We start from the raw sequence: 14667 nt of genomic DNA on the forward strand, positions 1-14667 counted from the left end.
AAAATATATTATAAATACACAGTTAATTTTTACTGAAATGTTGAGTTCAAATTTGGACGAAATTACATATTAAAACCAAGAATAACAATTTTAGTTATTTTGTTGTAATTCAAAAATATTATTCGCGGGTATATGAAATTTTTAGAGTACTTATATTATTATATTTCATAGACACAATGACATTTTCAAATGTAATGTTTTTGACTTCAAAATTAGTTTCAAATTACACATGGCACGTGCCGGACCCTAGCTAGACGACAATGGATCATTATGCGATTTATCTTTAAACTAAAATTATACTAAGAAATTGCTATTATGGCATGTGAAAACGATTAACGTACTATAATATCTTCGTTTTGTATAGAAAATATATAGTACCTATCCAGTAGGTCATTAGCAAATATTAGGATAGTTAACATTTTATATTGTGTACCTACTAATTATTAAAAGTTCTTACTAATACAAATTCCAAAATATAATATTCTATGAACTGATCACTTTACGTCTACACTTGCCAATTTATGTATACAGGGCATGTTAATCTTTGAGAGATAAAAAAGATGGGAAATGCGTTAAGAGGACGTCACGTCGTCACACCCGCGTGTGTTGTTTCCGTCTTACACACGTACGACATAGCAAATTTTCGTTCGCTAGTTTCAATAGGAATAGGGTGCTGTCATTTTTGATTTTAGAGTGAATTGACCTATTATCAAACTTTTAGGTAACAACATTATCTGTGTCCTCTCGTTGGTTTTTTACAATGTTTTAATTTTTAAGTGAGTTGTCAGTATGTAAATTATTAATGTTTAAAAATGTTCATAACTCAAATAGGTCAATTCACTCTAAAATCAAAAATGACAGCACCCTATTCCTATTGAAACTAGCGAACGAAAATTTGCTTTAGGAATATTACTTATAGGCTCCCTAGATGCTGTACATTAATTTCTGCTGAATTTTCGTAGACCAGCAGCGTTGTGTCATACTTTGATGTTTATTGTATCACAGAATACTGAATAGTAGAATAGTTGAAGATTAACATTTACATTTCACTACCTAAACACCACGATGTATAATACCACGTCAATAGTATTATAATATAATATAATCTACATCGTGTTATACACTAATTATCGTATTTGACGGTATAGAACTTTTGATTTCCAAGAGGAATTTTGAATTGGAGGGAAATAAAATAATTTATTGAAAATAGCATAGATAATAAAAGATTCTTATATTATTATCTATGGAAAATAGTACCAGAAAATTAGTACCATAAAATTCCATATGATAATATTCCACTTTTTCCAATGCACATTTTTTCTAAAAACCACTATGACCATTGTTAATTTTTTCCAATATTGGTAAAAACAGAAAAATAGAAAAAGTTGTTGTTGGAAAAATTAAAATGTGGAAAAAGTGGTAGATAACTTTGGAAATAGTGGTTTTTGGGAATTAGAAAACATAGAAAATATTGAGTCATGGAAAAACGTTCTTTTGGCAATTGAGTACAATGGTAAAACTGGTAAAAACGTTACTGGATAAAATAGTTTTTGGTAGTAAATGTAATGTTTACTTTTCCCAAAGTACATTTTTTCCATGGAAAAAATGAGCAATGGGAAAAGTGGTAATTGGTAAAATTGGTAGCAACCCCTAATTATTGGCGCAAAAAAAATTGGGAAAAGTTAAATTTGAAAGGTGGGCGGGGCTGGAGTAACGTTACCCCCGGCCCCACCCGAGGAAAATTTTACTTTCCGGGAAAACCGTCAGAGCAGGAATTATAAAAGTGTGCTCAGGAATCCACAGGAATCGAGTACTAATTATTGGCACAAAAAAAATTGCAAAAAGTTAAATTTAGAAGGTGGGTGGGGCTGGAGTAACGTTACCCCGGCCCCACCCGAGGAAAATTTGACTTTCCGGGAAAACCGTCAGAGCAGGAATTATAAAAGTGTGCTCAGGAATCCACAGGAATCGAGTACTAATTATTGGCGCAAAAAAAATTGGGAAAAGTTAAATTTAGAAGGTGGGTGGGGCTGGAGTAATGTTACCCCGGCCCCACCCGAGGAAAATTTTACTTTCCGGGAAAACCGTCAGAGCAGGAATTATAAAAGTGTGCTCAGGAATCCACAGGAATCGAGTACTAATTATTGGCGCAAAAAAAATTGTTAATGTCAAATTGGGGGGGGGGGGGCTGGGGTAACGTACGTAATTTTAAGTTGACCTTGAACTTGATAGAAGTATAAACTTTGAACTTTTAATTTTATTTCATCATTGTCCAAGTACAAAAATTGTATCTAGAATCATATATAGGAATATTTAATTTTTAAAATAATTTTTTATATAAATTTATTTTATAACCTTCTTATCTGATATCGCGTCTCGTATATTAGAATAATCTTTTACGGAGTATGGGCATTTAATGTCTATAATTGCTGAATCACTTATTAAACCATCTGAAAAATAAACAAATATAATATATTACCTAAGTAATACCTACTATATGCAAAACTAATTATGTATAAGTCACTGCATAGTAATTATATTATAATTTCATATTTACCTGGTGTAGCTGCAAGATAAGGAATATCTTCATCTACAAATAAACCACAGTTTTGTACTTTGTGGTTGGTTAAGTTTTCAAAACTAATTTTGGCTAACGGTTCCATTAGTTTGCCATGTTCCATAGCCTTACACGTAGTATTTTGATATAGAATGTCATAGACAGTAGCCTTGCATGATGTATTTTTCCTCATTCTACATATTCTACCGAAATTTGACGCTGTCAAGCGATTTCGACGTTCAACATGCCATAAAGTTGAATTAGACTGATCTTGGGTATTAAATTCTAATTTTTTCCGAGCTTCAACCGACATTAATAATGAACTTATAAAATCAGATTTTTTTTTTCTAGTTCTTCATTAATCATGACATTTTCCAAGGGCTCTGCTAAACCATAGTTTTCGTCAGGACCTGTAGATATTTTTGCTCGTATTTTTGTTTTGTTTACCTTACTGGTGGAAAATTGTAATTTTCTTTTACGGTTGTTAAGTAGCCTTCTCTGTTTAAAACCTAAATATTTTTTACCTACACATCCTAAACAGACCAAAACCATATTTAATTTTGTATAAAATACAAATTAAACTATATTATTATTTTTTATGTACCTGGACTTTTATTTGTAATTTTTTTATGAACATTTCTTATAATATACTTCCCAGAAGTATTAAAAGATACAACGGCAGCCTCAACGCGATTGTTATAGGAATTTTTCTGGGAAAAATTGATTCGCTTTCCAGCTAAATGTTTATTTATTACGCTGTTGAATTGCTCGCAGATATTGTTATCAACATCTAACAATAAACTTGGTGCATTATCAATGATTCTAGAATATATTTGATTAATTTCGCAAAGCAACCCACACTCTTCAGCTTCTAGTACAAGGTTAGTTTGTCCTATTTTTGAACCCTCGCAAAAATAACTAGCACATTTTGTATGTTGACCAAGTATGTGATAAGGCCCATTTGAAAAATCTTCACGTAAGCCTAAATTAGATTAATTATAAGTATAACATCCGAAATAATTACTAAATTAAAATATAATAAAGAAATATTAATCGATTAACCTTTAACTTGTTCGTTGTTGGAATCCCTTAAAGATTTTCTATATTTTACTGCCATAGTTATAGCTGATCTAAATTTGTTTAATTTTACTTGATTATTCAAAAATGTTCTGATATGGATTGGGTACTTTCTATTTTTTACTAGACCAGATAATTTCTGTCCTAAATTTCTCAAAAGATGGTTTCTACATTCTATTTTTTCTACCAAAAATTTAGGACCGTAAGGCATTATTTGTTTCAAACGAGTAGAAACTGAACTGTCACCATCACCTATAATATTATGTTTAAAAAAGCGGGTAAGTGGGTATCGTTTTGCTGTACATTAGGGGGTAGGGTAGACCTCGGACTATGGTAGGTTAAATTTGAATGCAATGATAGGTATCGTTGTATACGAAAAACGATTCTGAACGGAGATGATTTATAGGATATATTATATTTAAATATTGTCATATATTCTATTTTGAAATAAATAGTATAGTTACCATATGTTACTATAGTTACTTTATAGTATCTGTTTATATAATAAAAATGTATTTGGCCAACATACGCAATATGAGCGTATGAAATTTAATTTAAATATTTTAAAAAATATTTTGAAACTTTAACCGTAAATAGATAATCATAATATAAACATTTGGTGAAAATTTTAAGTATTTACAATGATTCGTTTTTGAGTTACAGCAAAATCAAAAAATCGATTTTGTCGAAAAGTGGTTTTTCGTAAAATTGCCGTTTTTTCTGTCACTTTTTTTTTGTTTTTCAATTCTCGATTTTTTTGAAAACTGTAGGAAAATGTTTACTTTTGACCCCCCCCCCCCCCCCCCCCCAAAGTACCAACTAGATGAATTTTCTTATTCAAAGAGGGACTGAAGTAAAAAATCGGAGCATTATTACTACTCCAAAACGTGATGACAGACACAAAAAAAAAAAAATATAATATTATTCATAATGAATTTAAAAACATTTTTTTTTTCTTAACTAAATATAAATAATATAATATAAATTAAATAATAAATACCAATAAGTTTTTTAAATTTAATCCCATGCAATTCAATACTTTTTGAAAAGCCATCAGCAATAGCATCTGCCTCCATCCCAGTTGCTGAACCTTTCCAGTTCAAAAAACATCTGTGTTCGGATGCTATTGTGTTTTTATTTTTGGCACGCTCACACACGACACAGTATCTATTTCTGATTCCAATAAACAGAATTTTCTTGGTATTATAACCTATTATTGTTGCCTAGTTTGAAATTATAAGTAAAAATATTATTAAGTTAAAGATAATACCTAATCTTAAAATGTAAGATATATTATTAATTTCTTACAACACCAGAAAGAGCATCATATTTAGTGTTTGAAGTATGAGAAATATTTCATGAAATATTTCATTTTGAAATATTTCACCAAGTTGTGAAATATTTCAATGTTTTGTGAAATATTGGAATTTTATTAATTATTTCATTTTTATTTTTTAAATATTATTTTGTTTTATATTTTTATTATATATAAATTATAATTATAATTTATATTATTTCATGTGAATCGTTAGCAAGAAAACTATGATCTTTATAATATTATATACCTAAGTACTGGTTTCCTTTTACTGTTTCTTTTTAATATTTATTATGTTTATGTTTTATATGATTATAATACAATATGTAAACATTAAGAAGAAACAATGATCTTCATAAACATAACATATATGATAAACGTTATACCTAAGCGTTTTTTTTTAAATTTATATTCAATTTTTATATTTTTATTTTTATCATGTTTTTTTATGTACAATTATACAAATACATGTCATAAGGATTCTCGATCAAGAAAACTCTGATCTGATTATTAACATATAACTATATAAGTTACCACGTACATGGTACATATACAATATACCTATCTATTCCTTATTTATTTTACATTTTTACATCAAATAATAGGTACAGCAAAAAAATACAATATTATATTATTATACATTAAAACTAAGAAAAAAATGTGTGTTAATGACTAATGAGGTATTTAATTTATTTAGATTAATTATTTAATATTTTACAAGACAAAACTACAAAAATAATGATAATTGAAATATTTCACACATTTTGAAATATTTCATGAAATATTTCATTTTTTTAAATTTCATGAAATTTTCAAACACTAATCATATTTCGTTTTATAGCTTCTTTTACACCAAGCTCCATCAGCTACAACTGTCACCATTGGAATACCATCACTATCAATATTACCTTCTTTTATTGCTATTTTCTTTTCCTCCTCTCCTTAATTAATATATTGTAAAGTTTTATAAGACAATTTTAATTTAATGAAAATTAATTTTGTACTACAAACAAACCAGTTAAACGTATTTCATCCCATGATGTTTCTTGTATGTATTCAGTTAAATTAGCTTCAGTTTTTATAAATGTAGAATTGGTCATACAAGGGACGTCAATAGATGCCGCAAACTCTGCCAGTTGTGAATAACCAGTACCAACTGCAATAGACCCACTTACGGCTGCTTTATTAATGGCAATGTACTCTGACTGTGATTGAAGCTCAGAACATAAATTAAATTTTGTAGAACACATTTTGCACTCAAAATTCCATTCAGAATAAAAGCCAAGATTTCGTTCAGAAATGCATTGCATATCCATAAACGTACAATCAAATCCACCTTTATGCTTACACTGAAAAATCTGACGAAATATAAAATTGATGTCAACAATTCTTCTACCAACGAATTTTGAAATACTGAAAAAATATTTTAACAACACGTGTTTTATATACAGCTTCGGAGAGTATTTGGAATCTTTGTTTTTTATTAATTAAATATTTTAATCGTACTACAAAACTTACTCATAACTAGTAGAAACAAAAATATCAGATTCCTCATTTTGAACAGTAGTACTACATGATACGTTCAATATTTCTTCATTAAAACTATTAAACAATATGATATTCAATTCCTATACTATATGTTTATGTGCATTACAATAATATTGATTATAATTCTAGTGGTAATCTATAGTAATTTGAAATATTTTAGGATTTTTTGACTTTTTAAAATCTTACTTTCAAATTCTGATCACTCTAGTTAGAATAAAAATTGAGTGCACTTACTCTAATAATTGAGACAATGATTGCTCCGTTGTCAATGGTGTGTCAGCTAAATTTGCCATCGGCTCTTCGACATTACTATTGAGATATAAAATTAATAAAAATAGATTCATGTACATATAGAATATAGTACATACCAAATATATAAAATAGCTTTATGAGTTTATTTTAAAGTTTAAAAAAAATGGTATTCATTTTTAACTTAACTGAGTTAATAAAAACCATTAACTTGCCCAGTCTATTTTAAAATGTTTGATAAGTTTTTAACACGTTTGTAGAATAAGTAATATTCAACTATGGCGATTTTAAATATATAGGTAATTTATGAAAAAATGAATTTAATAGCGATTTTTTCACGATTTTAACGAATTTTGTAAGATTATAATATTTAAACGTTAGGTTAGTTAGATTAGGTTAATCGAGAACTCGCTCTGCTGTATTATAGTAGTTTGAAGAGTAGAATAGCGCGTTTGAAAACTAATGAAACTTTTTCAGTTTTGACCCCCCGAAGTACAATATACATTCACTTTACTATACGAAACCACCCCTTATTTTTAAGATTAAAGAACTTTTACTGCTCCAAAACGTGATGACGGATACAAAAATAAAAACACATCATTGTAAAATAAACACATAAATCACTCCGTTCAGAATCTAAAATACAAAGAAAAATTCTAACATATGCATAACACTAAAATAATCAATACACTTTTTTATGTACTGCACTATTCTGATTTCGTACTGCACTAACAGTGTTGTATTGCACACTATTTTAGACCGTGCTAATAACTTACCCCGAGAAAGAATCGACTAGTTTACCATTTGAGTCATCTGTCACAGTAATACTAATACTATTAGATTGAGACTCAACAGTTTCTTCTGTTTGTTGAATGTCTATTCTATTCAATATAGATTTTCTATAAATTAATTTAAAAAAAATAATTGTATAAATTACATACCTATTTTGTAAAATGTATTCATTTTAAATTGTAATAAAGTTCAATTAGAAAATTACTTACAACCATTGTTTCTTTTTTAGATCTTTCATACGTTGACGTATAGCTTTATTTCCGACTGTCCTTTTTTTAGTACGGAATTTTTTGGGTGACATTTTAATATTTATCACAGAATAAAATACAAAATGAAACAAATTTCAACAAACAATAACAAATTAAAAATAACAATTAAACAATGTTGAATGTTGGCTGTTGAAGCACTAGACATGTAGTATTGTAATGCGCGTCATCCGACGTGTCGCAGCAGTATATTATGTCTATGCCACTCTATGGTAGCTAGTCACCAAAATTAAATTGTTTCATATCAAAGCTATACCTGGAAATTATTACGGGCGCCCGGGCGCGCTGATTACCGATAACCATAGATAGCGCGCGGCGCGGCACGGCCCAGACCCGAGCAAATATAATTGCCGTCTATCGTGGTGGGGGAAATCGTATTCGATGTCGCAACGACCGTAGGACAGCAGCACAGTACAGTAAACAATATTCAATAAAATTGAAATCTTTACGTAAAAACTGTTTTTCGCGGGAAAGAACCACGAAAGCTACAATCATAACTAAGTTACGAAATTTTCACACTGCAAACAAGAGAACTTTGTCTATGCAATGTCGTTTTTATTTTTTCGATATCACTTCTACAAAAAAAGTTATTCAAATCTGAAAAACACAAAAATAATGATTTTTAAAACAATAAAAACTTTTTTTTTTAGAAGTGATATCGAAAAATTAAAAACGAGGTTGCACAGTCCATGTTTTCCTTATTATTTGGTGAAAATTTCATTTCTTAATTATGACTGTAGCCGTCCCGGTTCTTTCCCGCGCGAAACTGTTTTTACGGACAAATTTATAAATGTGTAGCATCCTCTAAAGTAAATCAAAGACTATTTATTTATTACCTAATAAGATCCTCCAGGAATCAATCTTAAAATAATATAGTTGTTTCCTCATCGAAGACGAACTTACAAACCCGCAACGGATATAACCGAAAAGGGAATACAACACTATCCGACTTTGTCAATTTGCGACGGCCGGGTCACGTCATCAGGTACTGCGTCGGATCGCGGACAACGTTCACTACTGTCACCAAAAAAGCAAAAAAAAGTAATAAATTACGTTAAAAAATTTTTTTTAAATTTCGGGCGTCCATGCAAAGTGGGTACTAATCAATAAAATATATTAGTTTTTATCTTTAAATTTAAATACAAAGTTCTTCGTAAATATACCTTTTATTTCTGATAATATTTTCTATACATAACTATTCAAACTTATAATCTTTATAAACTTAAATGTTTAATTAAGCACACAAATTGTGCAGTAATTTAATGTACTGTAGGTATACTACTATATAGGTACAGCATTGTTCATCGACAATGTTAGTATGTATATTTATTATTCATCAACTAAGCACACAAATTGTTTAAGATAGTTGCTATGAGTATATCCTATATTGGTGGTTAAATATTTAATTAAACACACAACCAGGTTGGTCTAATTTACTGAATTGGGGCCATAGTGATGGGCAAACAAAGACCGAATGGGCTGATACTCCACAAGGGCCATTATAATACCCCCTTACAACTTCCTACCAAACTCCAAGATGACACGTCGAATTTCAGCTCCAAGTTAAAAGGACGCTACACCCGCATATTGTGTTGTCTCCGTCTTACAATTAATGTACAACATAGCAAAAAACTGTTTTGCCCGGGAAAGAACCGAGAAGGCTACAATCATAACTAAGAAACGAGATTTTCACCACATAAAAGGAGAACTTTGGCTGTGCAACGTTGTTTTTATTTTTTTGAAAGCATTTATATGAAAAAAGTTTTTCAAGTTTGAAACACATACAATAATGGTTTTTGAAACAGGAAGAACTTTTTTTTATATAAGTGATATCAAACAATTAAAAACAATTTTACACAGCCAAAGTTCTCCTTTTTATGTGGTGAAAATCTCGTTTCTTAGATATGACTGAACCTTCTTGGTTCTTTCCCGCGCAAAACAGATTTGCTATGTTGTGCATTTGTAAGACTGAGAAAACGCATAGCGTCCTCTTAACTGTTGCAGAAATATCCCAAACCTAAAAACTTAATAAAGTGTTATGAAATTTTGTACACAGCATGTTGTACCGTATTTAAATACTGTAAAAATGTTGAGCCTCTAACTCGAAAACCCATGCAGTTATAACGCAGTTCAGAAATTTCTTCACATATTATGCAAATCAGTAATACTGTAATAGTACGGGACGGCGCTCACTGCTGAACTGCAAACTCTCAAATCCGTAATACTTTACCAACAGTTATGAAACTTTGTACACGAGTACATGGCACGATTTGTACCGTATCGTGAAAATGTTCATTGTCTACCGTGAAACCCGAAACAATAAATTATAAGTTGTAACGCAGTTCAGTAATATTGCACACATACAAATCGTGCCTACGCGGGACATGATAAGGACCCTGTATGTTTTGTTGCATTACAACATTTCTAGGGCACTTACTAAAATAAAGCAAGGTATTACACCAGACAGTGACTTAGAATTTATAAACATCCCTGAATTTATGATTAAAATTAAAGGCTTGTCATGGCCTAAGGTTAGCCATTTTAGGTTTTTTAAATGTTGAATGTAGCATTTTTTTGTACAACTCAATAATTTTATAATTTATAATATTTTTATAGCATATTTGAAATGCATTCTTATGACAACTGATCAAATATATATTGTAAATATGTTTTTAAGGATATTGAATTATCTGTCTACATAATAATGTGTCTAACAACTCTAACATAACATAGCATGACAATATGTCTATAGGTATAGCACCGTGTTTTACAATATATCAATAAATGCATATCAGTTAATGCTTTTTGTAAATTGTTTGTAACTCAAAGCTAGCTTTAAAAATTAAATATAATAAAAAAGCCAATGCGATGCTCTAGATAATAATCGTACCTATAAATTCTATAAATGGTCCATTAACTCTATTTTTTAAACCAACTGAGCGAAACGTGATCTGCTTGACTTGAAATGTGCTAGTTACGCACTTGTAAGACGGAAGCAACAAATGTCTGTGTAGCATCTTTTTAAGTACAGGGTATAATGTAGGTAGTGTTTGAAAATGTCATAAAATTTAAAATTGTAAAATATTTCAGTACTTTAATACATTTTTTTTTTTTTAAATAAGTTTTATATTTACATTTAATTGTAATAAATTATCTTCATAATGTTATGGTATATTTATACAATTATACCTAACCTTTTGTTCACTTATGTTTTTCTCTCTAATTCTTGAGCATAATAACTGCTGAGCTATAATAATTTAAATATTGGAAGCAAAATAAAAAAGGTGGGTAAGTGGATGTCGCTCTGCTGTACCGTAGGTTACAAGTTGGTCACTTTAATGGATGGTGTTAAATTTGAATTCAATGATGTAATATCATTGTATAAGAAAAACGATTCTGAGCGAAAACGGTCAGACAGCCTATTTACTAATTATATTTGACGATATTTTTGTGAATAAAGTAATTTATATATTTACCTTTTTTACGTGGAACCTTGTTTTGAATTTTAAATCCTTAACTATAAAAGTTTAACTACAAAATAATTATTAAATTTTAAGTTTGATAAATTTTGTCAAAATTCGAACTTTAAATGCTTATAAAAAAAATTATGCCTATGTATTTTTAATAATTTTCAACTGCTATTGTAACTATATATCAGAAGCCTTGCATTCATTTTCACGCTTTTTTAACCTACAAATAAAATTGTATTGATATTTATAAAAAATAAAACTAAAAAACTAAAAAACTGACAATGTCCGTTAACATCTCAAAAAGAGTCAAATTATTTAAAAAAAATGTATGGTGTATAGAAAATGCTAATATTACAAAAATTCATAAAATTCGAAAATTTTTCATGTATCTACAGTTATACGTTTTTGAATAACAATAAAATAACAAAACCACTACATCAGAGCAATCGAGTGAATATCCAATATCGTAAAAATATGAATTTCAAACGCTCATAAAAATTTAATTTGATTTGCTTGTAGACATTTTTTTTTTGATAAAGGTAGACAAACTTATGAGGAATATTGTATTACATTTTCAAATCTTAGATTTAAAAACAAAAATTTTTATGAATTCTCAACTCAAAATAATTTGCTAATTTTTCAAATGTCATTGTAACAATATAGTAGTTGCCTTGTATTAAATTTTCAAGCTTTTTTAACCAACAAATAAAGTTTTATTGACATTCATAGAAAAAAAGACAAATAAAATTATAAACAGAAAATGTTCCTAAACAGTTCAAAACAAATCAAAATATTTTGAAAATTTTATCGTATATAGAAAAAGCAAATATAAACGACCAATGAAAATGTCATGTATATACGTTAATTTGTTTCAAAATTACACCAAAATCGATTTTGTCAAAAACCGATTTTTCGTAGAAATTCCCGTTTTTCCTTAATTTTTATGTTGTTTTTCCCAGCGCTTTTGAAAACTATTGAGAATTTTATAATTTGACCTCCCGAATGCACCAACTAGATTCACTTTCCCATCGAACAATAGATACTGTTCAAGAAAACGATGCAGTTTTACTGCCCCAAACCGTGATAACAGACACAAAAAAAAAATTAAAAAACTACACATCATTGTAAAATCAATACATTCATCGTTCCACTCAGAATCTAAAAAAAGAAATATACTTAACCCTTGGTAGGTATTATACATTTAAAATGGCATTCAACATATGTATATTGGCAAAAAAACATACAAAAATGTTTAAATTACACAAATACACAATATTATACACATAATATAGATACTATAGACTATAGTAATATGTCAACCACAGCACTCATTTTCCATTTATGATTTCCAATTAAAAATATTACAATTATTTTAGAAGCCCTACCAATTTCATTTTTAATATTTTTAGTGAACAGTTAATGTGTTATAATATAATATGAATATGTATATGTAAATTATTTAATCACACAGAGCAAATGTCTAGTAGAAAATAAATTAAAAGAGTCGAAGTTCTGAATACCTATACAACGTACCTGTATTCCGGTATTCGTATATAATATTATATTATTATGCATAACATAAATAGACAATAGATGTCATAAAATAATAAACGATCGAAACGCTACTCGAACTGAAAGCGGTTAAAGGAGAAAAAACGTACGATTTCACGATTTTATAATATTAAATAATTACGGACGACGTTTTCTACCATAAATATACTTCAAATGAAAATGACAGGAGATATTTTTTGTTGTATTTTAGATTTTGTTCCTTACGGTTTAAAGTTCGGAAAATTTTAGCCCTTTTGAGCTATTTATAGACATTTTAATTTTGGGAGTTTTTTTGTTGTAATTCGGTTAAAAACATTCGTAAAAACTTGAAATTTGGGTTGTTTAGTTATATTGTCCATACCTAGACATGGTAAAATTTTCCTAATTATAAATTATAACTATAATTATATAATTTACCTATTTATATAAATCGTTCTTAAGCTGTTCTTAAAACGCTTTGTTTATCACCGTAGAAACGAATAAAATTAAATAAAAAAAATTCCCTCGTCCGCTCAGAATCGTTTTTTATGGAATGCAATCATTGCATTCAAATCGAATACAGTAAAATACTAAAATTACACTATCCTGTCCGTTGCCCGAAGGGATGATAGACAAACATCCACCACCGAAATACACTGACCTACTAAATTTTAGAGTTGGATCCCAAAAAGTGCTGGGTGGTAAAGTCGAAATCCTCTTAATTTTTTTGAAATTCCATATTATCGATCCGTCATAGATTTTTAGTTTCCGGGATATACGGTCCGGATAAATAATTTCCGGGATTATACGTGAATAAAAAATCCGGAAATACATACATTCCGGACAAATACAGTCTTATGTTTTTTTAGATTCCGGTCATACAATACGGTCTGGACAAGTACATTCCAGGTTTATCGGAACGGATGAAGACGTTTCAGAATTAAAATATTCCAGAATTATACGTTTTTTTAGATTCCGGACATAATATACGTTCCGGAATTTATACTTTCGACTGTACATTTTCCAAAATTTATGACCTTCCTAAATAATGTATCAAACCGTTGTGGAGTGGTAGGTAAGCCGGTAACTGGACGGATACCTACGGTATGTCGATTATGTCGATATTGATCCATAATAATTAGGTAATAATATTAATACATACGTATTCAGGTATTGTTTTAATACAATTTTGGATTTTAAGACTATTATATTATTGATAATTGTAAATTGTAATAATCGTTAAAAAAATTGTATGTTCGAAAGTAAATATGTTTATTTTTTTCTAGAATTTTAGGATGTTGTGTTGTATTTATTTATATTTTTGATTAAAAAACTCTCTTGAATTAAAATAATACTCTCGTTATTTTACTAGAATATTACTCATATAATTGAAAATCAAATTTACTTTTTAACTCTAATTAACTATTATGCAGAAGTATAATTAAAATATAAATCCAAATAATTTGAGAGGATTAGATGATGATTAGTTTCTGTTAAACACAATACAAATCTAAATTGATCACGTTTTAATAAAACATGGTATTTAGCATAATATTAAGATAAGACTATGATACTATATATTTTGTCATAAGAATATAACCTTCCAAGCTGCTTGTATGGTTTTTATTCACATAGTATTAATTTTTTTAAGGAAAAAATAAATAATAGATCAACTCTTTTCTGATTGAAATTAATTAATTTGTTTTTGTGTTCTAGATGGAATTTAATTATCTGAAAATGTTCAGTTGTCCACGAGTTATCCATATTCCTGTGAAGTTGTTATTGTCCGCTGAAATACCCTAAACGGTCAACTATATTTTATCACCTTTGACATGTACTATCGAGTGCGTGGGCGTAACCATC

This window comes from Metopolophium dirhodum, chromosome 1 (genome assembly GCF_019925205.1).
Source record: "Metopolophium dirhodum isolate CAU chromosome 1, ASM1992520v1, whole genome shotgun sequence".
NCBI classification, from domain to species: domain Eukaryota; kingdom Metazoa; phylum Arthropoda; class Insecta; order Hemiptera; family Aphididae; genus Metopolophium; species Metopolophium dirhodum.